This window comes from Ochotona princeps, chromosome 8 (assembly GCF_030435755.1).
Source record: "Ochotona princeps isolate mOchPri1 chromosome 8, mOchPri1.hap1, whole genome shotgun sequence".
NCBI lineage: Eukaryota > Metazoa > Chordata > Mammalia > Lagomorpha > Ochotonidae > Ochotona > Ochotona princeps.
Genome location: NC_080839.1, coordinates 58,306,517 through 58,326,125, shown reverse-complemented (window position 1 = coordinate 58,326,125; position 19,609 = coordinate 58,306,517). Strand labels below are relative to the sequence as shown.

Below are 19,609 nucleotides of genomic sequence, written 5' to 3'. Positions count from 1 at the left end.
AAGAGTTGTCTTCAGAAAGAGAATTTATCTCTTTAGGTAGAAAGAGTGGGAGAGAAAGAGCTCTTCTTTGTTTGCTACTTTGTAATCTTTTAGCTAAACAATATCTACATCAAAGGGGCTTTTGTGGGGGTTATGTGTTCTGATTTTCTTCAGTAATTTTTCCTGCATGTGAAGGAAATTTATAAGAAAAAAATCTTATAGTTTGCAACTGTATCTTTGTTTTTTGAAAAGCAGAGTTACAGAGAGAGAGACAGCAAGTGAGAGCGAGTGAGAAGGATTATTTTATTTTCCATCCACTGGTTCACTGTCCAGATGGTCCCAACAGTCATCACTGGACCACGCTAAAGTCACGAACCAGGAATTTCACCTGGTCACGTGAGTGTAGGGGTCCAAACATCTGGTCCATCCTCTGCTGCTTCCCTTAGGCCACCAGCAGGGTGCTAGATCAGAAGTGGAGTAGTGAAACATGAGCTGGCATCTATATGGTAGGCTAGCATTGCAGATGGCAGCCTTACGCACTATGTCACAACACAGGGCGCCCTCTAGGAAACCTTGGAACAGTGCCTGTGCCTCAAGGCTCTGGTGTGGTTCCATGCTATTTCTGTTTCTGTCATGTTTTGTTTGGTCTGCCTATTTCTGAGATGTTTAGTGATTTCAGTGGCTCTGATGCTGTTTAAATTTTTTTCATTGAATTTTCCTGCATATGAGGCCTTTGGCTTTATAGTTTCCTGGTGAGGAACTCTATAGCTACCTTTCAGGGAATGAGTGCATTAAGTAGGTCCTACGTTGTTCCTCATGCCAATGAGGCTTTACTGAAGAACTGGTGGTTTTTTTTTTCTCCTACTTAAAGGCAAGGCTGAATCAACAGCCAGCCTTGGCTTTAAAAAGGGATGAAAAAACTAAGTTATAACTGTCTAGCCTCTTTTGTAGAGGAATGCAAGGGAGAAATGAGTTGAGAATGGCCTTGGGTAGCTCATCTATGCTATCTGCCAGTTTATGATAAAGAAAAATCACTATGAATGTAGCTAAATATACAATAACTGACTTAAGAAAAAACCTGCAGTCTGGGTGGCTTTGGATAAACATCATCTGATAGGTCTCTTTGTTCTCATGGACATTGTATTGATACAAAAACCCTGGATTTATCTGCTGGGAAAGGGGATATTTATGATGAACTACAGGCCTGTAGGAGAATGGGACAAGTCACGCTGAAGCCCCAGTGAATCTCCTTGTTAAGGAGGTACAGATAGAAGTTTGGGAATTTATAGAGTGAGGGTAACTGTGGCAAAATTGGGTGAAGCAAATCAGTGAAACATGATAATGGCAGAGGAAAGAGGTGGGGGAAATTCCGATGAATGAATACAGTCAGTTTAGCCAGGATTTTTCAGAAAAGAAATCGTTAACAAAAACTGAGACCTCCTGGGCAGAAGGGTTATTGATGTCATGTAACCAGCCTGCCTATTGGTATGGTTTTTTTTTTTATTCATTAATTACATTGTATTATGTGACACAGTTTCATAGGTACTGGGATTCTCCCCACCCCTCCCCAAACCCTCCCACCATGGTGGATTCCTCCACCTTGTTGCATAACCACAGCTCAAGTTCATTTGAGATTCCCCCATTGCAAGCGTATACCAAACACAGAGTCCAGCATCTTATTGTCCAGTCAAGTTCAACGGCTTCTTAGGTATACCCTTTCTGGTCTGAAGACAGAGCCAGCCGAGTATCATCCCGATCAATTAAAAGCTCCAACATACCATCAGCAAAAATATACATCATTATGGAATTAATTGTCATAGTAATGAGTAACCAATGTTAAAAGTAAATGCGAGTTCTTAACCACCTTCTGTGACCACCTCATTTTCGGTATGGTGTTTAAATACTCTGTTCTACTTGTTTGGTTGTATTGATCCAGTGTAGCAGGAAGTGGGTAGCAACTGTGCAAACAGTACTTGTCATTCTTGGAGATAGTCAAAGACTGTTCTGTTTTCTGTTACTAACTTGTCTAAAGAGTTCACCAAAATTTTTTGTTTGTCTCATCTACTGCCTGTAGTTATAGCCAGTTTTTCTACTGAGGAAGTTAGATTTGGAAGGATGGCCTCATGATAACCAGATCCTCTTCACTGTGCTACCAATCAGTATAGGTGTATATTAGAAATGATTAATTCTAAGACCCTTCTTTAAATATTTTTTCCTTTGGTTGGCCAAAATAATCCCTGGGGAATCTGAGAGGGTCTCCAAATTTTGTTCCATCCTCACTATGGTATCTTGTTTCATAAGGATCTTAAAAACTGCTTGATTTGCTAAGGAAGAGAGGAAAACAGGAGTGTGGGGGCAACTTAGATGTATTCTACCCTGTGTTTTAGCTAAAAGCCCATGGATGAATCTCCACTTGTGGGAATCATGGCAATTACAAACTGTCCTGGCACGACGAGAGCGATCTTTACTGTATCAATTCGTCACAAGGAGGGTATAGTGAAGTGGAGGTGGGGTAGTGGCTAATCTATATGCCATTTTGGACATAACCAGTTTGTACCTCCTGTTATTGTACAGTCATTGCTTGGCTTTGGTCTTGCTGTCTCATCCTCTTCTGCCACACAGATGTGTTTCTCCTTATTTATTTTTAAGGGACTTTGGATGGAAGTTTAATTTCCTGTACTTATTGATGGTTTGGGTGGGGCATTGCCTGTCATGGAGGGATAAAATTCTCTCATAGACTTACCTAAAGGTTCCATGTTCATTGCCAGCAGGCACCAGCTAAAGTCTTTGCATAGTCATCGTATTTATATGACACTGATGATGCCTAGACGACAAAACATAATAAACAGTTTAAGCAAGGTTCAAATGCTATCAGTGTTATGATGACTGCCACGGGTTCTTGGAGGGTTGAAAAACAGGAGTGAGAAGCAAGAAGCTGGTTTTACGATACTCTGCATCAGGTAGGAGTTGAACACTTGGCTTGGTGATATATTTTGTGGATGTTGGTTTCTGTCTTCCTGGGTTTGTTTATGTATGTTTAACAAGCCTGATTAATTACTACAACATAGATTCTTTTTGTTCAGCTAGCAGGTGATCTAGTGTCAGTTGCTGACTGAATTCTGCTTCTAATAGGGATCATATTAATTTTGAGGGTTCTGTCAAGATTGTGTTTCTTTTGTAAAGGAAGTGCATCCAGATTACCTAGAAGTCAAACCTGATAGAAAAGTACCTGAAATTAATCAGATTATGAAATAGTACATATCCAAGGTTATGAGTACATACCACATTATAAAAGAATATAAACAAGAAAATGCTCGAACAAAAGAATCATCTGATTGCATGAGACAGTTTACATAAACCAAGAAACACCAGTAGTAAAGAAAGAATGTATCCTGTTATTCTGTCATTTTAACATCAGAATTTTAGTGTGCAGTCATAAGAGAACCTGGGAGGAGAAAGCAGCTTACATGAGCTGACTAGAAAGTAGAGGAAGAGTTATCAATTACACAGAAACTCTAAAGAGAAACTGCAATTCAGAAGGTGATTGAAAGGATTAAAAATCAGTTTTTAAAAGTAAATCTTAAAAAAAGTAAAGATAAAACATCTTAAAAATTCTTTAAGTATGTCAGTACTTTAGAATGTACCTTATTTAACACAGATCAAATTCAGGTTTTAGGTTAGTGCACCTTACCATTAAAGTATTTTTAGAAACTCAAATATACTCCTCTTTGAATCTTTTTAAGAAGGTTTATTTATTCTACTTGAAAGTCAGAATTAGAGAAGGAGGGAGGGAGAGACAGATCTTCCATCTGCTGGTTTACTTTCCACATTTTCAAATTTCCACAGCGGTCAGAGCTGGGTGTGTTTGGAGGTGGAAGCCAGGAGTTTGCTTCCCCATGGTCTCCAACACGGGTAAAGGGGCCCATGGTCTTCGGCCATCCTTCATTGCTTTCCTAAGCCACTAGCAAGGATCTAGGACTAGAAGCAGAACTAACATGGGAAGATGGTGCCACAGGCAGAGGATTAGCTTGCCACAGCTCTGCACTGTTATTGTCCCCTTGGAATCCTAACCAGCCTATTTTCTCAAGATTTTTGTTTTTGAAACTTTTAGTAACATTTTATTTACCCTATCTTTCTCCACAGAAATTGTTTTTCCCCTTAACAAAGGTATATCATTCACATTTCATAGCTTTGCTGATCAAAATATGTGTCTTATCTTTTCAGAGTTATTTTTAGTTTAAGTGAATTTATGATTTAATTTTAAATAGTTGTATTTTAGCTGCAGCTGGCTGAGATATCAAACTTTCACACAACCTTGAATAACAGAGTTATCTTAAAATGGTAAAATGTCAGCAGATTTAAAAGGGGGCAAAGGCAACATGGAGTTGGAAAGCCTTAGCATGTTAACTCTATAACTGCAGTTTTAATATAACAGCTTTAAATTTTGGGCAGATTCCTGTTTTTACTACTAGGGAGATGACTCTTACATTCTATTATTTGTTGTTTTCACTTGAGATGAGGTACAGTAGGAAGAATGACTACTATGCAAATATCATCCTGTTAGACTGTTATTTAAACCCAACTTTTGATTAAATAGTCCTACTCTAATCCTTTACTTCTCACAAACTTAGAAAGTAGTCCCAAAGGATTATTTGGAGTTTAGTGTTGGTGTTGTGTTTGTATGTATATGTACGTACACATATACACATGTGTATGTATGTGCGCATATGTATATATTCTCTCCTTGAAATGGTGGAAATTGACAGAGATTGTAGTTTTGACAGTCTTTTATAAAACACTGTTACATAATTATGTGTAAGAATCTTTACGGATTTATTTATTTGTTTCGGGAGGGCACCAATAATTGCATCTTGATTCAACAAATTTTTTTAAAAGATTTATTTTTATTGAACAGTCAGATATACAGAGAGGAAGAGAGACAGAGAGGAAGATCTTCTGTCTGATGGTTTGCTCCCCAAGTGACTGCAACATCTGGAGCTGAGCCGATCCAAAGCCAGGAGCCAGGAGCTTCTTCTGGGTCTCATACGTGGAGGCAGGATCCCAAGGCTTTGGGCCGTCCTTGACTGCTTTCCCAGGCCACAATCAGGGAGGTGGGTGGGAAGTGGAGCTGCCAGGATCAGAACTGGTGCCCATACGGGATGCTGGCACGTTTAAGTCGAGGACTTTAGCTGCTAGGCTACCGCTCCAGGCCCAATTCAACAACTTTTATATTCCTTCTTTGAGATCACGATCTTACGGAGAGGTCACTGATCAGTCATTATTTTTAATATTAACAGCAGTTAACTTTGTTTTCTTTTATGATTTATTTATTTATTTGAAAGGCAGAGAAAGAGATCTTCTTACAGTATTCACTGTACAAATGACTGCAATGGCTAGGGGTGGTCCAGGCTGAAACTGGGAACCTGGAACTCCATTGCAAGTGACCCACTTGGGTGGCAGGGGTCCAAGAACCTGGGCTGCCTTCTGCTGCTTTCCTAGGCAGGACAGCTGGAAGCTAGAAGAGAAGCAGAAACCCAGGACCCTAACCAGCACTCCAATTTGGTATGCTAGCATCATAAGTGGGAATTTAACTCCCATGCCATGATGCCAAACCCAGCTAGATTGTGTTTGTTCTTCAAAGCTAGAATGCTCCTACCTTGGTTGTTGGTTTGATCTTGTTCCATGTTGAGAAGAAATGACTGACAGCCAGGACTCTGTGTCAAAAACCTTTTCAGCCACATCGACCATAGAAAGGTTGTAGAATGAATGATTCTTAGGCTAACTTTACCTAGAATCCATTGTTAAATTTAGCTTTATTTTGTAAGTGAAATTAATTGTCTCAAATACTGCATCAATATTGTTTTTCTGGGAGTTGTACTTCATTGAATTCTGACAGGCAACAGGTAAAAAGTCCAAATCTAAAAAGAGCACAACAAAGTCAAGTTTATGTCTTAAAAATGAAGATGAATTGACTGTGTCAGGTCAGTAAAAGGGTTAGTTATTGTATAGTAAATTCAGATTTAGAAAGTCCTCAAAGTTAGAAAAACGGTGAAAGACAGAGTTTAGTTTTTTTAAAAATTCTACTGTTTATTTTTTTTTTATGGTTTTAGGGACTACTAAGAAGTAACAATCTTATTTACTTATTGTAAGTCTGGGTAACCTTGAAACAGGGCATTCTGTGTACTGTTTTTAGATATGCCAATGTTTCCAGTCATATCCTGTTATGAAGAGAGCAGATTCTTATTGAGCTTATGTGAATAATCACATTGTGACAAAAAGCAAAAAAGCACTCATATTCAGTTTTCGGTTTTTGGAGAAGAAAAGGTAACTGTTATTTTTGTTCACAAGTATATACTTTATCAAAATATGAAAAACCAGTTAGAGTCCAAGAAAAATATTTTTTATCTTAGAAGACAAAACATTCAAGCTTAGAACAAAGAATGTTCATATAAAAGTCACAAAAACCCTTAAGTTTCATCAGGTCATTTACTCTGGCTAATTCTTGTCTTCTGAATCTTAGCAGTAATTCTTAAATTATCAGAAAACCTATATTTAAGATATTTTTTAGAGTCCTTTCCATGAGTTTGATGGTAAATACTTTTTAGAAAAGAATAAAAACTGTGGATTACAAGAGGCTTAAAATAGTCATGGTTAAAATTCCGGGTAACTGCCCAAAAATTGTATGTCATTTTTAAGTGCACCTGGAAGGTTTTATTTATCTTTTGTCCTCTCAGACATCTAACCTGTATAGGAATTACAGTCTCTAGAATCCATGAAAGGCAGTTTATACTAAGACAGTAACCATTACAGGGTCATCAGACTGTAAATTTTATATAATGTCTAGTGTATTTACATCATAACACACCTGTATAAATCTATAACTTAAAGTTTACCATCATATTCTAACTTGAAAATGCTTTCCGTACTAATAGTGATCATTAGTTAAACCTACACAATGGGAGACATATCCTGTGACGATCTCCAGGGGCCCAACAGGACATCCCAAAATCAGAGTTAATTTAAAACTTTGATCCTGTCAAAAATATGTTTGGTTGAGGCAAGACCTCTGTTTTTCTGAAATCATAATTATTCGTTTAATCAGGGTGAATTAATCAGCATAATTGACAAGATGCAATGAAAGTTATAAAGTTGATCATTTAATTATTTTTTAAGTAAATAGATAATGATAACTCTTAAGACTGACTTCTTTTAGCAACCATAGCCCAGTAAAGACAGTAGAGAACACAAGAAATGATCGTGATATGACTCAAAATCTTTGTTTTCTAGGCCAGGTTTTATAAATTTATTAAATTGACACTTCAAGAAAACTTGTTTGAAACAGAAAACTAAATTCTGTTTTATGTAAGTGTATCAATGCTCAATTTTAGAGAAACCTATAATTTTTCTAATTATAGCCACCTTTATTATGTATAAATTTTCTTTTACAAAACTTAACCTTTAAAACTTTTGTAACATGCTCCCTTCTGTAGCTTTCTGAAAACTTTAGATTTGCTCTTTTCCTTTCCATTCTGGAATAATTCAATCGCCTAACTTTTTACATAAAATTCTTCCCATCAGAAAAATTTTTTTTAATATTCAACCCCTGACTCCCAGCTTTATTCTTAAATCTAAGCTGTGTTTGAATGCTTGCAGCTTTCTTATAGCTGTCTTTTTCGTACCTACTGGTTCCTGTATTATTTTTTTTAAAAAAATTGCATCTTCACATTATCCAAAATCTCAAATTCTGGATCAAACTTTTTTTAATGATAGGAATATATAGAAATATAGTAATTATTATCGTAATTAATTATTATTATAGTAATTAATATAGTAAGTATTATTATCTTGGTAATTTCAAAGCAGTCTTGAATTGTTTGTCACGTGTCAATAGTTTGTGAAAATAGATTAATAGGTGCAAATATATTAGTTTTTGAGACAATTGATTTTTGCTTTTTTAAAAAGAGTTACTTTTTAATTTGAAAAGCAGGTGATAAAGACAGGGGAGGACAGAGAAAGAGTTCATCCATGTGCTGATTCCTTCCCCAAATGATCTTGATGTCTAGGACTAGTCCAGGACAAAGTAAAGATCCCAGAACTGCTTCTGAGGCTCCACATGGATGGTAGGACCAAGCACCTGTGCCATCATCCGCTATCTTCCTGGGTAGGCTGACAGGAAGATGGATGGGAAATGAGGTGTCTGGGACTCCAACCAGTGCTCCCATGTGGGATGCTGGTGCTGTGCTATGGCAAAGTATCAGTCCCTATCTAATCTAATTTATTCTTAACAACAGTAATTAGATTTTTATGAAACCTGAGACACTGGACAAAATAGTCATCATTCTAGTTATTTTCTTGTCAGATAAAAACTCTAAAGGCTAAATTGTTTCACTTGATACACGGAACACTGTATTGTACCTTTATCTGCTATTAGGTTAAATTTGCGTTTTTATTTTTTATTTTTATTTGTATTTTTATTTGTATTTGTATTTTTTTGTATTTGTATTTTTATAATCTCAAATCTCTGGGTCTCACATTTCTGGGTCAATAAACCAGTCACAAATGTTTGCTGTTTATTTTGAAGAGCCCTTTACCTTTATATTACCCAGGAATTTAAGAGTGTTTATTTATCAAAGATTTTATATTCTGTGAACTAAAAGGCATTTGGATTAATTTAATATTTCTGGTTTTCATGAGTACTAACTTAACTGTAAGTCAATTAAAACAGAGCTGTTTTGCCATTTTCAATCTTTTATAGAGAAAATCTAGTTACAGAATCATGTTGTAATTCATACAGCTATTTTATATTCAAATGTTTCCAGATTTAAAAAGGATATGAGGCCAAGTATTTTTACAAAAAATCATATTATTTTTCTTTATAGACTCATAACTAATGATATACCAATTTCAGAACACACTCTCAAGAGCTACCTTCCAACATCTAGTTAGTATTTCCCGCAGTGATCCACCCACAGAACAAATCAACAAAGCAATGGATATAAACAAATCAATCATATCAAATTATTTTCCACAATACTAAAAATCCCATTGTGAAGTTTCCAATAATCAGTAGTTGAGGAAATCATTCTTGTTTGTCTGCATACTCACATAAAATTTCTGTCAGCAGATGTGTGGGTCTTTTTCATGTCATGCAGTTCTCAAGTTCTGAACCACTGGGTCTCTGGCAATTTGTTTCTACTCTGTCTTCCTAGAGTTGGCATTAGAGCCTATAAGTTAGGGGTTTGGGCTCAAGGACTTTCAGGTAACAATTCCAAGTGTAGGCCACTAATGCTCAACCACCTTTGTTTCAGGGACACCCTGTCTACCTTTCTGATTTGAGATTTGCTGGAATGGATCAGCAAAAATGAATTTTTTAATTTACTGAACTCAAGTAATTGCTTTACTTATAATTGCTAGTTTATTAGGAATAGCCAGATGGAACAGATGCCCAGGGCAAGATATGTGGAAGTAGTTCAGAGCTTCCTTGCCCTCTGTGATTGGCTGCCTTCTCAGCATTACCCATGTGTTCACTGACCCCAAAATCTATCAGATCTCATCATTCAGAAGCTTTCATAGTGTTTAATCTCTAACTCCTTCCCTTCCGTGGAGATCAGTGGGCAGGGCTGAAAGTTCCAGCATCCCAGTCACTTTGACTATTCTAGAGAACAACTCCATCCTTGGGAATGTGGATGTCCCACTCAGTCACTTTATTAGTATATGCTTCAGTGAGATCCAAGGAGCTATGAATAACAAGACACATTCCTATCAGTGTGAAAAACTCAAAGAATTTGGCTCTTCCAGACCTGCCCTACAAATGATACTTAAAGATATTCTCTTGACCGAGAAAAGGAATGGCACCAACCAAAACCAAAGGCAAATGTGAAGAAAATCCCCTAAAATAACAACAGAAGGTAAAATCCAATGGTGATCAACCTGTTGCTGAAATGACAGGACCAAATTATCACCCATTCATATTAACCCTGAATGTAAATGGTTTAAATTCATCAATCAAACATCATAGATTAGTGAACTGGAACAAAAAAAGGCAAGACCCATCTTTCTGTTGCCTGCAGGAGACACATCTCACCAACAAAGATCAGCAAATACAATATCTTATGGATTTTAATGTTTTTGTTTTTATTTTCCTCAAAAAAGTTTTTTTTCTCATCAAATCCTTCACTGACTCATAGGTCATACAGTAGCATGATTTTCTTTAAGAAGGTTTTTGATTTTCAGTTCTCCAGTGACATATTGGTCATTCAGTAGCATGTTGTTTAGCTTCATGGCCTCATAAATTTCTAGTTTTCTTCCTGCTGTTGAGTTTGTTTTGTGGCTTTGCATTTAATGGGATGTATGGCAACCGTGTCATGCAGATTATCATACACAGATGTGAAGATAGAATGCAATATGCATCTGTACTTCCAGATCAATGATGGACTCCCCATGAAACTGTTGGATATATCTTGAAATAGGATGCTGAACTGTCTGCCATTGTCCATGCCTGACTGTTTATGAAGAACTGTACTATTGTAATAATATAGGGGAAATCAGTGTGTTGGGGGAGTGATTTGGAGAGGGCTTAAGGGAAATGCCAGAGCCTATGGATTATATCATAAAATGATAATAATGAAAAAATGGAAAAATGGGTGCTTGAACTACTAGGTGAAATGTTAACTTCTGTAAGTATTTTCTAGGTGAAGATTTTAATTGTTGATAATTTTTTTCTGTATATATTTTCAAGTTAGTCTGTGACTGTTTTAAGCTTTGTATAAACAGCAGAACCTAACTGGCATTGTCAGATTTGTACTGACTAAATTCCTTTGAGATAATGAAGCTTTATTCTTCTGCCTTTAGTCTCTATTTCCTTTTCTCTATTTGTGGAGTTATTGTTGTATAGACTATATGCTACATTCTGCAATATTTATTGTTATAATTATCTTGTATAATTTTATACCTTCTAAAAGAAGTGCTGGGAAAAAGAACAAGAGTATATTTATAGATTTTGTTATATTGACTTTCTTATTTAGTAGTCTGTTTCTCTTGCCTTGTTCCTGAGGATTTCAGTTACCATTTGGTATCATTTCCTTGTCCAGGTCAGCTTTGCTCCCTTCCCCTTCTTTGTTCTGTCATTTAAAAATATGTTTATAATATTATAGATGAAATTATGCAAATATACATATTTTATACAATTGCTTTTCAAATCTGTTAAGAGGCAAAAGCAAAGGAAATATGCCTGTGTTTTACTCTTCTTTATAATTGCATAATTACCTTCACTGGGATTCATTGCTGATTCATGCGTATTCTATTTGTTGTCTGCAGTCATTTACTTTCAGTCCGAATAGTTTCTATTATTTCTTTTAAAATGGGTCTTCTAGCAACATGCTATTCAATTTTTGGTTTTCTTGGGATATCTTTCTTTTAAACATCTTTTTTTCCATTTTACTTGGAAACCAGAGAGAGACAAAAGACAAGAGAAAGAATCCACTGATTCACTCCCTCAAATGTTCACATCAGAAAGGGATTATCCAGGCTGAAGTTAGGAACCCAGAACTCATTTTGAGTCTTTCGTGTGGGTGGCAGGGACCTCAGGTGCTTGGGCTCCCAGCTCAGGATGCACATTAAAATAAAGCTGGAATCAGAGACAAAGGAGCTGGGACTCAAAGCAGGCATGGGGAAAGTGGGAATCCTACGTTGCACCTGAACTACTGTGCCAGATTTTGAAGGACCTTTTTTTTTTGCTGGTTATGGGATCCTGCTTTTCTTTTCAACACTTTGAGTATGCTACAGCGATTGTTTGTGCCCTCCAGTATCCCTGATGAGAAGTCAGGTATTAGTCTTATTGGGGCTCCTTTAAATGTTCTGAGCAGTTTTTGCTTGTTGCTTTTAAGATACACCTAATGTCTTTGATTGTCAACATTTTACTATAATGTGTATCTTTTGTATTAAATCTACTGGAAGGTTTGGAACTTCTTCACTGCGTAAATGAATATTTTTCATCATTTTAAAAGCATTTCATCCATTTTTTTCTTCAAACATTTTTTTCTGTTCCTTTCCTTCTTTGTATTCATGATATGTATTTTGTTATTCATAATGATATCCGTATTTCTAAGATGCTATGCATTTCTCACATTTTAATCTCCTCTTTTTTTTAATATTGCAAGATCTGTATTGGTCTATCCATGAATTCATGAAGGCTTTCTTCTGCCAGTTGAAATCTACTATGGAACCTCCTTAGTGAATTTTAAAATTTTAGTTACTGTACTTTTCATAAGCAGATACTCCATTGATTCCTTTTTCTGTGTCATTTCGTTATTGATATTCTTTTAAAAAACATTTTATTAAAATAGAGTATTCATAAAAAATTTACATTTGTATACCTGTTATTGGTGTACTTCATATAATGAAACAGAGCCACTATACCTGCATTTACTTCTTCAATCATGGTTTTAATTCTTTAAACATATTTGAAGTGGCTGGAATGAAGTGATTGTTATGTCTACATTCAAGACACTGTTTCAGGTATTTTTATTTGTTTTTCTTTCTGTGTATGTTACACTTTCTTGGATTTTTTAAATGTTTCATATATTATTCTCAAAGTATCAGCATCTTAGATAATACAGCAATTCTAGTTATTTATTTCTTCTGTCACACTTCTTTCCCTAGGCTTCTTTTTGTCTTAATGCTCATTAGCTTCTTCAGTGATTTTGCAGGACCACTTTAAAAAATGCTTTTAATTACTGTGACATAAAGTGTCTAAAATCATAGCTTCTGGAAGAACCACTTGTTCTTGATGCTGTTTAACCTCTCTTGGAAGTTGGTCTTGGCCATCTATCAGGCCTTGCATATAAGCACAGGGTCTCTGAAGGCATTCTTGTTAACCAGTTTCATCTAAGGGAATATCCACAGAGTACCTGGTAGGAGTTGATCGCTTGGCTTCCTCCTACCCCCCCCCCCCCTTAGCAGCTGTCACTTTATAGGGACAGTGGTCAATTCAACCTATCAGAGCATGGCTGTAGGGGTGGCCAGAGCTGCTGTTATCAGTGTTTTTCACAATGATAACTTTTGTGTCCCAAGTAGCTTTTAGCTAGGACCAACTCTATTTTTCTGGGTTTCGTGAACTTGCCCATTTCAATGACAACCGCAAAAAGGCAGAGTCAGAGAGAAAGACAGAGTGGGAACGAGTGAGAGAGCGCTCAAGTGGCTGCTATGGCCAGGGCTGTGCGAGACTAAAGCCGGGAGCCTGGGATTTTCTTTGTGGGTCATGGTTGGATGATGCAAGCACTTGGGCCTTTGTGCTCTGCTTTCCTAGGTGTGGTAGCAATGAACTGAATAGAGGTGGAGGAGCTTGGTCTAGAACAGGCACCGATATAGGATGCTCGTGTAGCAGGTGGAGGTATAACCTTCTACAGCATAACAAAACTATTTTTAATGAAGATTATTTCTTCTTTAATGAAAATATTCTAGTGTCCACTCCTTATTTGGCACAGCCTTGGCCTAGTATTCTGTCACCCTGGGGTGAGAATGGTACCACTGAATCTCTTTGATATACACCTCTCTGTTAAGCTTTCTGCTGAGTTAATATCATGGTTTCAGTAAACACGGATTGCACTATTCTTTTCAATAATGCCTTGAGCGCAGAGGTTTCTCTGTGGGAGATCTCCCTTGCATCTCTGCCTGCTACATGGAGGGTGTGGCTCACGGCTCACCTGCCCATAACCTGAGGCATAGCTTTCAGCCTAGGTGTCCATGTGAGTCATGTGAGTCACAGCTTCCAACCCTGCGTGACCTATGGTGGTTGGAGGGTCCAGAGAGATAGGCATGCCTTCTAACCAATTGTAGTGTCTTTATTGGGTGGGGGGGACTGTTGGAAGATGCTCCCCTGCCCTCCCTTTCCCTAGCCTTTACAAGCTTTTAATTTGTTCAAAATAAACAGACATCCCTCACCAGTTTGTCTTCAGTGGTTCTTGCAGCTGAAGAAGACCATTACCTCACCCCTTGATGGTCTTGGGGCCTGCTGGTCAGGCAACCTCAGAGATTTCTCCATGGACCAATCCAATTAAATTCTGCATTCCAATTAAATTGTTATTGCTTTGCATGGACAGATTTTGGTACTAGTCTTTGAGATTTTTCTGATTCTAGGAAGGTTTTTTTTCTTCCCACCACCTTATTCCTTTTTTCTCTCTTTTTCTTTTAAGATTTATTTATTTTTATTGCAAAGTCAGTTATACAAAGAGGAGGAGAGAGAGAGAGAGAGAGAGGAAGATCTTCCATCCAATGAGTTACTCCCCAAGTGACTGCAGTGGCTGGAGCTGAACCAATCTGCAGCCAGGAGCTTCTTCTGGGGCTCCCAAGTGGGTGCAGGATCCCAAAACTTTGGGTTGTCCTTGCCTGCCTTCCTAGGCCACAAGCAGGGAGCTGGAAGGGAAGCAGGGCTGCCGGGATTATAAGCGGAACCCATATGGGATCCTGGCGCATTCAAGGCAAGGACCTTAGCCACTGGGCCACTGCACTGGGCCCAAAGACAGTTGTTTCTAAGTGACTCTTGCTTCATGAGTTATATTTTGAGCAAAGAAGTAGCCTCTGGACTTTTAGTTTGTCTTTCATGACATGGAGCAACCTCTGTTCCATGAGTGGGTGAAGGTGACTGGGGATCAAGTATTCTAGGCCTGCACCACCAGAGAAAGAGCTCCTGTCCGGTAGATGTGCCTAGAGAGAGGGGATCTGTCACCACCTTGGTTGCACTCACCTAGAACGAGCCTCTGCTGCAGGGAACTGGGAGATGGAGGGTGAGTAATGCTCACATCAGGTCCATCCTGTGTTGATTCCAGTGTTTTTATCAGAGAACTGGGAAGTTAGCAAGCTCTGTGGTCTTACCCATAATTATGCATGTTGAACTGGGTGTTGAGATATGGGGTTGAAGTGAGCCACAGCTGGACAGAAGTAGAGCATTCAGTCACCCATATGGGATACTGTCATTGCAGGTGCTGGCTTTCCCTGCTATGTCACAATGCTGACCCCTATGTTTTTATAATTTTTACTGGGTATATTTATTTGTTGAAGAGCAAAGCTACTAAGGTTCTCACACTGCCATTCTGGAAGAGCTCCTTTGTTTAGACTTTCAGTGGAGATGTTGGAATGACCTCTTTCAAGTATCCACTGTATTATACTTTCTGTGGAAGAGATGTGGTAGAAGCGACTTACTCTTATGTAGGAGAAACTGAACTCTGACCTTATATTCCTTTGCTTTCCTCCAAACTTAGAATTCACTGGTACATTGAGTTACAATGCAGCCACCTACTGTATTAATTAATGTATTGGGAAGATTTCTTCATAAAGAATAATTTCTTCCACCATTTTACCAATCAGAGATGTATTTCTATTTGCCCTTGTAGATTTCTCCCTTCTTTTTAGTCTCTGCATAAAATTCTGCATCAGTCATATTCCTAACACATTTTTTGAGGAAAGATGTAATGAAAGTTTGTGATAAATGTTTTCTATTTTCTTTTGGCAATAAGCCACAATATGTTATACATACAGAGATTTATCTAAGTATAGCTTCTATTCTTACTATATTTTAATAAATATAAACTCTCCCCTTTTTCTAGGCTTCTCTCAGAAACTATATAATTTTATTTTAATATAAAGAGACTGATCTTTATGTAAGACTCAGAAATGAGACATGGATCTTGTCTTAAGGAATGCATCTGATTGATATGTGATTCCCTTTTAAATTAAGAAGATGTAGATCTCATTGTATAGTATGGCATGTTCATTTCCATAGTTACATAATGTGCATTTCAATAGCAACTGTTAACACTAAGGGTTTGAAATGTCATTCTGGTTAACAGAATTCTTATGAAAGGGACATTACATAGCGTTCCTCTCACATTCCTCAGAAGAGTAAGTGTCCTATTAGGAATGCTTAGAAACAGACAGGAAGCAGCCAGCCGGGATGCACTTATAACTCACTGGGTGGGACACAAAGATCAGTTACTCCTCTCTGGGGTGTTGAGGATTTCTCTGCACACCCCTCCCAAAAAAACATTCACCTAAACTGTTGACATTGGTCCTGTTAAAGTGATAGAGTTAGACTACCCGAAAAACAACCAGGTTTAGCAAAATCATGCTTCAATGCTATAAAATGCTAAATACTAACATTGAAATAGACAAGAGACAGCTGAATAGCAATCTATAGCCATTTTAAGGTATATGGAACATGGTTGAATATAAACCAAAATTGAGATGTCTATGAGGAAGTCACAGGTTTCGGTCGAGAACCTGCATTTCCCTAGTAACATATTGGTTAATCAATACCACGTCAATTAATGCCGAAATGTTGTAAATGGTTGTAAATATTATGTTGGGTTTTTTACTTGATTGGGATGATAATCTGCTGGTTCCACCTTCAGACCAGAGATGGTCTCACCAAGAAGCCATTGAACTTGCCAGGACAGTAAGATGCTGGACTTTATGATTGGTCAAAACCTCCAATGAAAGAATCTCAACTGAATTTGAGCTATGGAAATGCAACAAGGTGGAGCAATCCGCCGTGGGGGGGAGGGTTTGGGGAGGGGTGGGGGGGTTTGGGGAGGGGTGGGGGGAATTCCAGTGCATAAAAAAAAATGTGTCACATAATGCAATGAAATAAATAAATAAATAAATAAATAAAGAAGCATATTGGGAGTTGTTCTTGGATTGTTTCCCTGACTGGTTGGTGGCTTGTGGAGGAGGGGTAACAGATGAGAAGGACTCCTACTTTTCAGTTTAGATAACTGAGGATGTTTTTTGTTTGTTTGCTTTTTTAGAAAAATAATTTATTTAGTAGAAAAGCAGAGAGGTGTGTTTGTGTGTGTGGGGGGTGGTGTGGAGAGAGAGAGAGAGAGAGAGAGAGAGAGAGAGAGAAAGTGAGAGGAGAATCTCGACCCTCTGATTCGCTGCTCAAACGTGAAAAGAAGCTGTGACTGGGCCTGGCCAAGGCCAGGAGCTGGGAACTTGTAAGTTCTCTTATGGGGTAGTGGGGGTCCAAGTACTGGAGCCATCACTTACTGCTTCCCAGTGTGTGTATTAGCAGGAAGTTGAAGTCGGGGGTGGAGCTGGGACTCAAACTCAGTCTTTTAGAAATAGTATGTGTGCATGTCGAGCAGCATCTAAATCACTGCACCAAATGCCTGCCCCAGGGAGGTATTATTCTAATGGGATTGTGGGGGAAGAGCAGTTTGAGGGGATAGAAGAGCTTTTTGTAGGTACTGAGTGTACTATTCTTATGAAACAGCTAGATGGTTAGTTGGTTGGCAAGTGAATATATGTATTTGTGCCTTGAAATGTTTTAGTGGAAGTTTCTGTCTTAGAAGTAATGATGATGGTAGTAGATGAGAAAATAACTATGATCAGGGAGAAAGTAAATTTGTGGTAAAGGAATTATTGGTTGGAAGGGTCTAGGTACTGCAATGACCAGCATGTGCATAAGCTGATTAGGGCGAGAGACTGTGCCAGACCCTGTACTGGCAAACTCACACAAGAATCACGTTTGGGATCCTCTCAGATGAAGCTTCTTTGGAGATCCCTCCAACTGAACTGCTGATCTCAGAGCCCCAACCATGAAGAGACTATGTCAGCTAGAGGATTCTGAATTGGTTTCATTGCCACAGAATTGTCCCTTCTGTGCCTGCAGTGCCAGTTAAGTAGATAAATGGAGCTGGTAGTACTCAGCCATGCCATACTGGAACTCATCTCAATGGAGAGGATGACTTTTCTACATTATTAAGAGCAAAGGCAGTGCCCTCTGGATTCGATTGGTGATTTGATCTTAAATTTGATAGACTACTCAGAAGCTAAGTTCCTGGAATGAGGTGCTGTTGCCATCTTCTGAAAAGCTTTGTACTGTTTCATATCTAAGGGAGTGCTTTTCAAACTTTAAAATTATTTTGCCCTCAAAACAATATTTTCAAATTAAATTCTACACAAAAGCTTAATGAAAGGTTGGATGGAACAGTGGTTGCTTTAGTTGAGGCAGGAATGTGAGGGTCTCCTGCTCCTGAACTGCCCTAAGGTATTTCTGATTTTTTTTCCTCTCTCAGGGACACAGTTTGAAAATTGCATTAGGATCAAATTAACAATAGCAAAGGTGCGGAGCAATAGAAAATGTTGTAAGCACCATGAGTTATTTTGCCCAATAGAGTGACAAGGACACTTTTTGAATAGTCAAAAGTTGAAACCTGGGCCTGGCATGGTGGCCTAGCAGCTAAAGTCCTCGCCTTGAATGTGCCAGGATCCTGTGTGGGCGCCGGTTCTAGTGTCAGCAGCCCTGCTTCCCATCCAGCTCACTGCTTGTGCCCTGGGAAAGCAGTGTAGGACAGCCCAAAGTCTTGGGATCCTGCAACCACATGGGAGACCTGGAGGAGGTTCCTGACTCCTGGCTTTGGATCATCACAGCTCCGGCCGTTGCAGTCACTTGGGGAGTGAATCATCGGATGGAGGATCTTCTCTCTGTCTCTCCTCCTCTCTCTGTATATCTGACTTTGCAATAAAAATAAAATAAATCTGAAAAAAAAGTTGAAACCTGCATGCTTAGTGAAAACACTGAGAATTATAGATGTGATATCAAGGAAAGGAGGCAAGAACAAGATAAATGGAGCTTGTATAGGATAGTACTAAAAGAAACTGGGATCTTAATTAACTAGAAAGGCTAGATAGACGAAGGTGGAAAGAGCTAAGAGAAGCTAATCAGGTAACAGCTGCCAGCTAAAGCAACAAAAGGCTGTTTCATATCCCGAGTATATGATTAAACCTTGATTCATATCCTGTCAGGGCTGACCACTAAGGTCACTGAGTTTTGTTTTCATGTATACCTCTGGACGATTAAACCCAGCAAAGCTGAGAGCAGCAACCCTACCCTTACAGACTGCTCTGCTCCCCCGACACCTCCCTGCTTCATGGCACCCTGCCATAGATCCATTGTAGGCTCAGTGTCAACAGCCGATACTTTCCTTTCTCCAGTTTGTCTTATAAAAATATTGTTAGTTGTATATTGAGAAGACATCTTTTCAACTGATGTTTAGCCTCACTACTGGTAATTACAGGGACTTGTCCCAGTGCCTGGTCTTTTTTATTTGCTGGTATCCATAAAAGCTTGATAATTTTTTTTTATTTTAAAGGTCCTGCAGTCCTCAGATACTTAAAATTTGATAGTAGTAAGGTTAAAATATTGTGTTGTAGATGAAAGAGTTGAAATAGCCATGTTCATCCTTGAGAGAAAAAACTGTTATAAGTCTTTTCAAATTAGTAGGTTTGAAGTAGTTTTGTGTGGCCAAAGCAAGTTCTTTTGTTAGTGTCTTAATCTTTATTCCAGGTTCTTGCTTCCACAGAGATAAGAATTCAGAGAAGAGGCATAAATGTAGTGCAAAAGTGAGAATAGGTTTTATCTGAGAGATGAAGTCAGTATGCATTCTCTGTGAGTGTAGGGCACCTCACATGGAAAGATGCTTTTTGTGTATGGGTCAGATAGTTGCTTATGTTTTCTTTTTTAAGATTTATTTATTTTTAATTGGAAAGTCAGATATACAGAGAGGAGGAGAGACAAAGATCTTCCATCTGCTAATTTACTCCCCAAGTGGCCGCAATGGCCAAAGCTGCG

General features: G+C 38.2%; 1 long non-coding RNA gene and 1 pseudogene across 1 annotated transcript in view; one reads left to right on the top strand and one right to left on the bottom strand.

Moving 5' to 3' along the window:
- The window catches only part of LOC131480941 (uncharacterized), a 295,934-nt gene that overhangs the window by 27,819 nt on the left and 248,506 nt on the right, over window positions 1-19,609 (top strand). The window lies entirely within an intron of this gene.
- LOC101529183 (large ribosomal subunit protein eL27-like) lies at window positions 12,736-13,103 on the bottom strand (annotated as a pseudogene).